Source organism: Pistacia vera, unplaced genomic scaffold, assembly GCF_008641045.1.
Source record: "Pistacia vera cultivar Batoury unplaced genomic scaffold, PisVer_v2 Contig554, whole genome shotgun sequence".
NCBI lineage: Eukaryota > Viridiplantae > Streptophyta > Magnoliopsida > Sapindales > Anacardiaceae > Pistacia > Pistacia vera.
Genome location: NW_022196395.1, coordinates 16,588 through 28,962, shown reverse-complemented (window position 1 = coordinate 28,962; position 12,375 = coordinate 16,588). Strand labels below are relative to the sequence as shown.

Here is a 12,375-nt window from a genome sequence, read left to right as displayed (position 1 = left end):
CACACGGCAAGTGCCAGATTCCGGCCACCACCGCGGAATCTGGCCGGAAAGTTGCGTTACGACACAGACCCATCGGATCTGTGTCGTAACGCGTCGATCTGGCATTTTCCGGCCAGATCATTGGCTGATCTGGTCGAAAAAGGCCAGATCTACGGCTAGATCTGGCCTTCGACGCCGCAAACTCATCTGCGGCGTCGAAGGCAATCTGGCAGGATCTGGCCTTTTTCGCGCCAGATCAGCCACGGATCTGGCCGGAAAAGGCCAGACTGGCTGCTGCTTCGACGGCAGATCTTGCCTTTTCCGGCAAGATCCGTGGCGGATCTGACCGGAAAAGGAAAGAGAGGCACGTTACGACACAGATGATGGATCTGTGTCGTAATATAGTTTTCCGGCCAGATTCGGCGATGGTGGCCGGAATCTGGCATTGGGGTGGTGGGGGTGTTTTTATCATTAACAAAATTTATTATGGGGGTGTTTAATTAAATTAGCAAACCTAGGGGGTTTTTTAGAAATTTTTAAATTATTAAAACAAAAAATTGAAACTTGTGAGGCATTTTAGTCTTTTCACTATTAATAAACAAAAATCAATAACAGAATATGAAGGAAGGTACCTATTTGTCGTTTCAAAACTTTTTGGTACCAACTTGTCATTACAGTAAACTTTGGGTATGTTCGCCCGTGAAAAATATAATGAAAAATGGGCTATGAAATTCGGGTATCAGCCATTGTTTAATGGGCCTGAGAGAGTGATATTAAATTAATGGTTTAAAAAAATAAAGAAATAAAAAAGAAAAGTATAATTAATGGTGTTCTAGAAGTTTGTGAAGTAGCAGCAAGATCCAAAGCAATATAAATGATCGTCATGACATTATTTGGCGAAACTTTTGTCTTATAATTTACTTAAATTAATAATTAATTAATTAACTATCTCGTTACATTTTGATTGCAACTGAATGCATGATTACGACGAAATGTTCCTAAAAAATAAAAACATAATTCAAACATCCCAACAATGAAATAATTTATAAATTATTATTAATTAATATTTAATGAAAAAACAATCTTAACTATTGCTAATTATGTCATATCAGCTCATGTACAATAATTTCATTTATCAAAGGAGAAGGAGAAGGAACCTATCAAATTATATGAAAAATAATACGATCACCGAAAGTAGTGTATTGAATTCATGCATTGAATGACGTAACACAATCCTGAAGTAGATAATTATAACTTAATATTAATCGACAGTCAGTATATGTCATGCATTCGAACATGAATTCATTGTACTACTTTATAGCATTAACTCAATATATATACACCATAATAGATTAACAGTCCATAATTTAATAGTAAGTGGACAAAATACAACTTCTAACACTTCATTTCACGCCAATAACCACCCACTAGCTTAATACGATATAGGACAAACAAACTTTAATAATCTCTTGTCATGTTTGGCGTATGATATAGGATAAATACAACTTTAACATCCTCCTGTCAAGTTTGGCGTGAGGCAAGAGCCAACCATCAACTTAGCGATATGAGACAAATACAACTTCTAGACAAATGTCCAAATTATCATCGTTCAAATAAACATAGTTACGAAATATGATAAAAGTTTAGCTCAAAAGTGGAGAGAGTCAAAACCAGTTATATATATCATAACAGCTCGTCAACTTCTAAACATTATTCAAACTTTTTTTCTGAAAACAATAGAAATGGAAGATGAAAATGTACAAGCTTTAAAAAAAGGTTGCATGGGTTCAGCTTCATTATCTCCTAAGTTGACCTCTTTGGGTTGAGAACTCTGGCTTCAAATAATAAAGTCATCAAGTCCGATTTGATTCCAAAATGTTCTAGATGATAAACAACTACTTGTGTAATGCAAAAGAAATTCAATAATAGTTTTCTTTCCCCAACTGGATTTTTTATACGTATATTCCCATCTAACTACCTAACTGGTAAAAACTGGCAAAAAGAGCTTCCGATCAAGTTATTTATATATAAAGATTTGCCAGATTGTTCGTTCGTTTTACATCACGTTTGATGTGCTTGAGAGTAGCCAGAAATATATATAGCTGTAGAAAACATTTGAAGATATATTAAGAGAGCTGAGAGGGCAGATGGCGTCATGGATTCAATCGTTACGCTAGTGATCGGCGGTTGCCGTTTCCGGCTTCAGTGGACTGCTTGGTTCGAATGTACAAGCTCGATGTAAGTCCTTTGTTCAAACTCATGCATTGGTTATTGCATAATATATTATATGTTTTGCCTCACAGCTCTTAGAAGAAAATTTTAATGGCGGGGGTGAGTTTCTGTATGTTAAAATTAAATCCATAAGAAGAGAGCTTTAGGGTTTTCATCAAAGCTACTTTCTGAAAGTTCTTTTTCTGGATCGTTTGAATCAGAGCTTCCCTTCACGTTTTTTGATTGGTTTCTCATGTAAGCATGAAGTTAATGGATGGTCTTGCTTATCTTATTAGCATAGACGGAAGGGAGGGTCATATGACCCCTTTGAAATTTTATTATTATTATTTTTTTTTTTAATAAGGGAGTGTCCGAGTCAGTTTGTACGTAATTCAACTAATTCTGCAGGACCCTGAAGTTAATAGTAAAATAATCCTCCAGTGGTCACCCCTATTAGCAACCGAGGGAAACAAAATCAAGATTTCTTGATAATACACCTAAGAGTCTCAATCAACCGCCTGACCACTTAAAAAATTATCAAATATATAAATGAAATTAACTTTTTAAATTTTAAATTTTCACATAAAGATTCATCAAATATATCAAATTAAAGTTTTAGTTTTTACAAAATACCTCACAAATACATTTCATAAATTATAAAATGAATTTTATATCTATTATTTGATTGTACCAAGAACTAAATAAATAAAATTAACCACCACCGGGTGGCCGGCTGATCAACTGGCACTCTTGGCTACAATGTTTTATTATGAAAACTAGATAAATCTTTAAATGTTTCATTAATAGAAATATTATTGTAGTTTAATTTGAAGATATTTGTACTTGTGTTGACTTAATAACTTGTTTATTAGTAAATTTTATTGGTCGTGTTTTACACTGTTAAACATTATTTATTATATTTCATATGGTGAAACACAATTAACATGTATTAATTATAAAAAACGTTATAAATAAATATTTATATTTTTGTAAATGTTATACCCAATATATTCCTTATTATAAATTTATTTATAACTGTATTATTAAAGTTTAATTTATATCTTACCACATTGGAATGAGTTTTTGACTATGACCAAGCTCCACGTTTATGTTATTATTTGCAAGTATCATTATCCTTATTTTGCATTACCTAATTTAAGTACTTGACATGTTTATCACGACAAAATTAATTTCCAAATCTATGTTATTAAGTTGAGGTGACAGACCACCCAACTATGTATATATAGTATATGTTTTTTTTTTTTAAATGCCAAAATCAAAGTAGCATTATGTAGCCCACATATAGTGTATGATAATTAATATTAGGCTCCGATTGGTACAAAATTTGTCAGTATTCTTTTTTGTATTCTATCCAAAATATACATTTATTCTCTTATTCTCAAAATATTATTCTATATAATTCAATTTCCCCTAAATTTGTTGATTTAACTAAACACTCCCAAATTTTTTTTAGAAATTGACAAAAACACCCCAACAACCCACATTTGCCAAATTCCTGTCACTACCGTCGAAAGCTAATCGGAATCTGGTATAATAGTGCATTACTAGTTGAATCTGGCCGATAGTGTGCTGATCTAGCATTTTTCGGCCAGATCTAGGGTGGATCTGGCCAGAAAAAGCTAGATCTTTGGCCGTAGCCAGTCGTTGACCATCAACGATAACCATATCTTTGGTCATCGTTGACAACCAAATGCGGCCAGATCTAGCCATCAATGGCTAGATATAGCCGTAGATCTAGTCTTTTCCGACCAAATCTACCGTGGATCTGGTCGAAAAAGGTCATATCGATCGATACGATGACTCCGGCCACCCTCTGGCAGCGGTGGTTGGTTGTCAGTATTTAATTGGTAGGTTGGGGGTGTTTTTGTTAATTTTTAATATTTTATTATAGGGTGTTTAGTAAATAAACAAACATAGAGGGGTACTTTTATTAATTTTTAAATCCTACATCATAATACCCACTCAATTTTACTTTTTTCAAAATATTATTATAAAAAGTATCAGAATAATGAACCAAAACGCACCGTAAATTCTCAATATCGTCTTACTTGGATCTGGTCTCTGTCTCTCAGGTGGTGATGAAGAACACCACTAAATTGTGTTCAACTAAACCCATTGTTACAGTCAATGGAATGTTCCCTGGCCCTCGTCTCATTGCTAGAGAAGACGATACACTGCTTGTAAAAGTTATCAACCATGCCGATTACAATGTCACAATCCACTGGTAATTAACCATTTCATAACACAAACTTCTTGTTTTTCATTATTAAAGTAAAAACAATATATATGTATATTTCAGGCATGGAGTTAAACAATTTCGGACTGGTTGGGCTGATGGTGCTGCATACATAACTCAGTGCCCGATTCAACCTGGCCAAACTTATGTGTATAATTTCACGCTCAGCGGCCAAAGGGGTACTCTTTTTTATCATGCTCACATTCTCTGGCTCCGAGCCACTGTCCATGGAGCTCTTGTCATCTTGCCCAAACGTGGTGTTCCTTATCCCTTCCCTAAACCTCATAAGGAAGAAGTCATCCTATTAGGTAATTACCCAATTCAATCATAATAAGCTGAATTTACTGTAATTGTTGCTAATTGTGTATTGTAATTTGATTTTGGTTACTCTTTTTTTACTTGTAGCTGAATGGTGGAAATCAGATGTTGAAGCTGTCATCAATCAAGCTCTCCAAACTGGCCTCATTCCCAATAGGTCTGATGTTCAGACCATCAATGGCTATCCAGGGCCTGTCTCAAGCTGCCCTTCAGAGAGTAATATATCTAACTTAATCCATACACATGTCTAGGGACGGATCTCTTAAAAGGGGCGAGCGGGGGCTAATGACCCTACTCAGTTTTTTCTAGGATTATACATTAAATTACTTTGAATCGAATCTTAGGTCCTTCCCTGGTTATGTTTGCACATATTTTGACAATGTTTCCATGATTTTCAGGAGCATATACGTTATATGTAGAACCTGGGAAGACATACATGCTAAGAGTCATCAATGCTGCACTGAATGAATTTTTCTACTTTAAGATTGCTGGCCATGAACTCATCGTGGTTGAGGTTGATGCTTCATATACAAAACCCTACAAAACTGAGACAGTTCTCATAGCTCCTGGCCAAACCACAAATCTTCTTTTAACAGCAAGTCTAACAACCGGCAATTTCATGGTTGCCGCCTCACGTTTGAACAGAAACATAACCGCCACTGGCACGTTAAACTGTATTATTGGTAGTCATGATGATATAGCCACCATTGTCACTATCCCAATCGTAGCTTCTGAAAACGCCAGCACCCAACTTGTCGACAAAGTTACTGATCATGCCTTAAGAAGCCTAAACTCAAAAGAATATCCTACTACAGTCCCCTTGAAGATTGATCATTCTCTTTTTTTCACCATTGGCCTTGGAATGATGCCTTGTTCAACTTGTGTTATTGGCAATCGTGCTGTCGCTCACATTAACAATGTCACTTTCGATGAGCCAAGTATCTCGCTCCTTCAAGCTCATTTCTACAACATAAAAGGAGTTTACACAGACGATTTCCCTGCCAACCCACTCAATAAATTCAACTATACGGGCGAACAACCAAAGAACCCTCATACCATGAAAGGGACAAGAGTTTATCGCCTTCCTTACAACTCAACCGTACAAATAGTTTTACAAGATACGGTGATGTTTTCCGGGGAAAGCCACCCGTTGCACTTGCATGGCTTCAATTTCTACGCAGTTGGAAGCGGGTTAGGGAATTTCAACCCCAAGAAGGACCCAAAGAAATTCAATCTTGTTGATCCTGTAGAGAGGAACACCATTAGCGTCCCTGCTGGTGGATGGACCGCTATCAGATTCAGGGCAAATAACCCAGGTAATATATATATATATATATATATCTCCAAGAATATGAATTAGAATATAATAAAATCTCTTGGCATTCATTCTCTAATAAAATAGTTGTTGTTTTATAGGGGTTTGGTTCATGCATTGCCATTTGGAGGTGCACAAAACATGGGGGATGAGGATGGCATTTGTAGTGGACAATGGGAATGGCCCCAATGAATCAATTTTGCCACCTCCCACTGACCTTCCCGAGTGTTAGCAAACAAAAAGTGATTGGAGAAACAGCCCACAAATGAAAATGGGTGAAAATACAAAGATGTCTTTTGAGCAAGCTCAAAGAAAGCCAACTTTTTTTTTTTTTTTCTTTTGTGATTGGAGTATCCGGACCAACTTACGCGCACCTTAACTAATTCCTGGAGCTCTAAAGTTAACTGTCGGATAAGTCTCCAGTGGTCACCCCTATTAGCAACCGAGATAAATCGAACTTATAACCTTTTAGGTCATACCCAAAGAGTTCATATTCAATCACTCAGCCACCTAAAGGTGGTTAAGCCTACTCATAATGGAATAAACCTCTATTAGGTTTTTGTTTTTGTTTTTGTATTTTCTGGGATTTGAATTATTGTACCAAAATCACTTCATTTCAACATATTTATATTATGCTAACGTTTAGTTGTTTATTTCAATCAAAAGTTCAATAATGCATCCATAATACGATATTGATCCCAAAACCTTTCCAATGGTTTTGTGTAGTGTAGCTGGCCTGTGGACCCTTGCATGAATCCATTGGTCATATTTCTTTGTTCGAAATTTGGCGGGTGAGAAAGTGTTAGGTACCCATTTTGATAAAAGGTAAATGTTAATTAAATTGTATTTTATGAGTTTTCTTAAGGATTTATTTGTTAATTAAGATTGAGTTTATCCCAATAATTAATTTAAATAAATTAGATTATGATATAGATAAGATTTATTTTAGTTGAATAAGTTAGCCGCGTATTTATGATTCTTTAGTTGGGTTTGAACGTGTATTTTGATTTGTTTAAGTTGTAAACGTGTTTTGTTATTATAAGCTCATATATATTTCCTAGACTTCTATTGGAATGAATATGAGATGATTATTATTTGCATAAAAGGTTATATTTGAACTCTGGAGGTTTCTAGCTCCCTCAATTGAGCAAAAACTGTTTTCTTCTTTGTTTAATATATAAATACATCGAGGAAAGAAAACTTTTTCAAATACGGCTGTAATAGAAAGTATCATTTTGTCAAAGTTTGGATGGAAAAATACGTCCTACACTTCTATGTTTTTATAAATTTACCCAAATAATGGAATAAGGATATATAATATATATATATTATATATATATATATATAACATCTAATAGATGAAGCAGAAGTTTACATGAAAAAGCTGTCATCCATTGTGTAAAATCTTAGGCTTTGGAAGACAAAACATCTCTTCTCTGCGATGAAACAGTCCATGAAAGGCATACTTCAACTGCAAATATAGCATCGGTCTGGTTGGGTTAACAAATTTATTATTATATTTTTAAACATTCATTTTCATCTCTCTCTCATTTTGCATTTCATCTACGCAACTCCATTAATATCTGCCACCTCTCTCCAACCTCTTCAATCAAATCCATCGAAAAATGAAGACAAAATGCAACTCTACCCAGAAAAAAAAAAATTAAAAAAACAACACTGCTTCATTACTATTAATATTTAATTATAAGCTTATATATATAATGTTATTAGAGAAAATTACAAATGATATCTTATTAAAAATGGTTATATATTTTGTAATAATTAACAATTGTAATCTCACTAAAATTTATATCGACTCCACTAAAATTACTCATATTTGATTGACCCTACTAAGATATTTACATATTTTATTGGTTCTGTGATTCAAAAATACTCATTTTTTTTTTTTTTTTTCACGTATAGTTCCTCTCCTCTTCTCTCATGCTTTATTCTTTCTTTGGTTGGATTAATCAAGAAAAACAACTCCTTTGAAGGTCACAACTAGAAGATAAGATGATGCTCATTTATCAACTAAGATCTTTTGATCCCATTGACTACAAATCCTGGCTACGTCTTGATTTAAGTAATGCGACTATAATCACGTTTAAGAGATGATTAAATCCAGTAATTAAGATCAATATTATATAGTTTCTATTTAAACTCAAACTCGAGCTTCTTTAATTTATTCTTATGAGATGTAAAATCCAAAATCAATGCCATAATATATAAGTAATCAAATTAGTTATTCTTTAACGTGTATATCGTCTTATCTATTCAAGGATTAATCTGTGATCGTCACAGTTAAACAACCTTAATTAAAGCTGCTTAATCATGTCATACATCATATGTATATAAATTTTTCTTTTTGAAGATGATAAATAACCAACCCATCTGCCTCAGAAAACAAAAAAAAAAACCAGGTTGGTTTAATTTCATTATCTGCATATCTCATAATTTTGACCTTAATTTTCTGGGTTGAGTTGAAAATCAATCCTCTTTCTGGTTTACGTTAGCTAAAATATGGTGTACTTTACCCAATATCGTTGGACCAAACTTCAAGCTGACCACATAGTCAATTGAAATTGTTGGCATCAACTGATAGAGCTCCATTACTACTGTACTACCAACTTGCTTCCAAAATGTTTTCCTATGATATATAGAGATAACTACTTTGTGTAATGCACAAGAAATTTAAAGAAATAGTCCCCTTCCCTCGTCATTTTTTATACGTATATATTTGTATAGCTCTACCTAACTAGTAAAAACGACCTGGCAACAGAGCTTCCCAGTTTATATTATATATAAGATTTGCCAGATTGGCTGTTTACATAACGTTTGATTAGTTCATTGAGAGTAGCCAGAATCATTATATTGTTATAAAAAAAAAAAAAAAAAAACACAGTTGTGACTAAGAGAGCTGATCAGAGAACACAATCAGGAATTAATGGAGATGGCGCCATGGATTCGAATCGTTACACTACTGATCGCTTGCCTGTTTCCGGCTTCAGTGGAGTGCTTGGTTCGACATTACAAGTTCAATGTAAGCCCTTTTCTCATCATCATCATTCTATGCATTGTGTTATACATTGCATGCATGTTTTCTCTCGCACTTTCTGCAATTTTTAAGCTTTTATATGATTAGTTTTAAGAAGAAAATGGTGGGGTTGAGTTTGCCTTTGCCATTCATAACAAGAGAGCTTTAAGGTTTTCATCTTCTGAGTTCTGAAAGTTTTTTCTTCTCCATCTTTGTTTGAATCAAAGCTTCTCCTTTACGTTTTTCTGTCACAGTATTAAGAAACCATTACTTGATGAAGTGACTAAATTTCCGACATTAACATCATCAAAATCCAGTGGTGCAAGAAAATCAGAGCTTCTTCATGTAAACTTGTAGTCGTCGGCAGTCGATGGACTTGCTTACCTTATTACCTTTGAAGCTCTCACGTTTATATTATTATTGCTAGTACTATTGACTTTTTTTTGTTTTTTTTTTTTTTTTTTTTAATCAATATTATGTCGATGCAATGAACACGTACCTAACTTAATCTTTCGAGACCTTAAAACTATCTATCGGTTCCTATTAGTTTTATTTTGTATTACTTAGTTCATGTAATTAATTTGAGGTGACAGACCATCCGACAACAACTAATTTATCATATTATTGACGGCAAAAGTTTAATGAAAATGAGGTTTAATTAATTTAATTCTTTCTTGTTATAGGGTCAATGAAGTGAAGTATATGTCATACTAAGCTTAAGGGTTTTACGTAAACCTAATTAGAGTTATTTTTTATATAAATTAATTTGATTGATTCTCCACGTAAAATTGATTGAAAAATGAGTATTTAAACAGTATTTTATATAAATTAATTAATTAATTAATCATTAGCTATGGTTACTTAATCTACAAGTCATCTTCTGGCAAAGGATTATTTGGTGAACCACCCAATTCAATTAGCTATGGTTTGGAACTGTACTGTAGTGCAGCCCACCGAATAATGTATGATAATTAAATATTTAATTAATTCCCAGATATCTTACATCGATCTGTGACTCTCTCTCTCTCAGGTGGTAATGAAGAACACCACTAAATTGTGTTCAACTAAACCTATCGTCACTGTTAATGGAAAGTTCCCTGGCCCTACTCTAGTTGCTAGAGAAGACGATACAGTGCTGGTAAAAGTTGTCAACCACGTCGATTACAATGTCACCATCCACTGGTAATTAAAAATAATCCTATCAAATGTGTTTTCACTACTGTTTTTTTTCTGGAAATATGGAATTAATCGAACTTGTTAATTTCAGGCATGGAGTTAGGCAATTGCGGACTGGCTGGGCTGATGGTCCTGCATACATAACACAATGCCCGATTCAACCAGGCCAAACTTATTTGTATAATTTCACGCTGACCGGCCAAAGGGGTACACTTCTGTATCATGCTCACATTCTCTGGCTCCGGGCCACTCTCCATGGAGCTATTGTCGTCTTGCCCAAACGTGGCGTTCCTTATCCCTTCCCCAAACCTCATCAGGAAGTTGTCATCGTATTAGGTAAATTACCCAATTCAATCATGCGCTTAGCTTATTGTATTTGTTAATCGTGTCTAGTTTAATTGGTTAATTTACTCTTTTACTTGTAGCTGAATGGTGGAAATCAGATGTTGAAGCTGTCATAAATGAAGCTCAGCAATCTGGCCTGGCTCCCAATGTGTCTGATGCTCACACCATCAATGGCTATCCAGGGCCAGTCTCAAGCTGCCCTTCAGAGGGTAACATATAAAAACCTTATAACTTAATTCATAGGGACATGGACCTTTTAAGTGGTTAGAGGGGGCTGGTGACCCTACTTTGACTTACAGAAACCTTCGTTAAACTCGCCCCCCTCCTAAATTGTCTATGCATATTTTTGACAATCTTTCCATGATTTTCAGGAGGATATACATTACCAGTGGAACCCGGGAAGACATACATGCTTAGAGTTATCAACGCTGCACTGAATGAAGATCTCTTCTTCAAGATTGCTGGCCACAACTTCACCGTGGTTGAGGTTGATGCTTCGTATACAAAACCCTTCAAAACTGATGCAGTTCTCATAGCTCCTGGCCAAACCACAAATCTTCTTTTAACAGCAAACCTTGGAACTGGCAAGTTCATGGTAGCGGCCTCGCCTTTCGAGGACGCTCCCGTTGCCGTCGACAACATAACCGCCACTGGCACGTTACACTATTCCGGTACCCTTGATGATAAAGCCACCATTGTCACAATCCCACCAGCTCAAAACGCTACCCCACTTGTCGACAGCTTTACTGATGCCTTAAGAAGCTTAAATTCAAAAGAATATCCCGCTAGAGTCCCCTTGAAGATCGATCATTCTCTTTTTTTCACCATTGGCCTTGGAATCAATCCTTGCGCAACTTGTGTCAATGGCAATCGTGTTGTGGCATACATTAACAATGTCACTTTCGATATGCCAAGTATCTCCATCCTTGAAGCTCATTTCTTCAACATAAAAGGAGTTTACACAGACGATTTCCCTCGCAACCCACCTAATAAATACAACTATACGGGCACACAACCAACAAATGTTCAGACCATGAACGGGACAAGAGTTTATAGGCTTCGTTACAACTCAACTGTACAACTAGTCTTACAAGATACCGCTATGCTTGCTCCTGAAAGCCACCCAGTTCACCTCCATGGCTTCAATTTTTTCACAGTTGGAAGTGGGTTAGGAAACTACAACGCCAAGAAGGACCCTAAGAAATTCAATCTTGTTGACCCTGTAGAGAGGAACACCATTAGTGTCCCTACTGGTGGATGGACCGCTATCAGATTCAGAGCAGATAATCCAGGTAACATACACATAATATATAATATAACTTTTTATAATAGACAGAAACTATCAAGTAAAACCATTGTGACTAAATTTATCAATCCAATTTGTAGTGTCTGGTTCATGCATTGCCATTTGGAGGTGCACACAACATGGGCCTGAAGATGGCCTTTCTGGTGGACAATGGCAAAGGCCCCAATGAATCAGTTTTGCCACCTCCCAGTGATCTTCCCAAGTGTTAGCGAACAAAGGCCCAATCCCCACTCATACAAATCATCCTTTTGTTTTTTTTTACAGAAAACAGCCCGAAAAGAAAACAAAGAATTGGGTGAAAAGAGAAAAGAGTTCTTTTGAGCAAGCTCAAACAAAGCCTACCAGAATGGAATAAACCCGTATTTGGGTTTTTTTGTTATATTTTCTTCTTCTGGATTTAAAATTTATGTACCAAAATTACTTCATTTCATCGT

The 12,375-nt window shown here is 35.3% G+C and overlaps 2 pseudogenes; both read left to right on the top strand.

Moving 5' to 3' along the window:
• Positions 1-2,126: 2,126 nt before the first annotated feature.
• LOC116108120 lies at positions 2,127-6,386 on the top strand (annotated as a pseudogene).
• A 2,602-nt stretch (positions 6,387-8,988) lies between these two features.
• LOC116108126 lies at positions 8,989-12,150 on the top strand (annotated as a pseudogene).
• Positions 12,151-12,375: the final 225 nt, after the last annotated feature.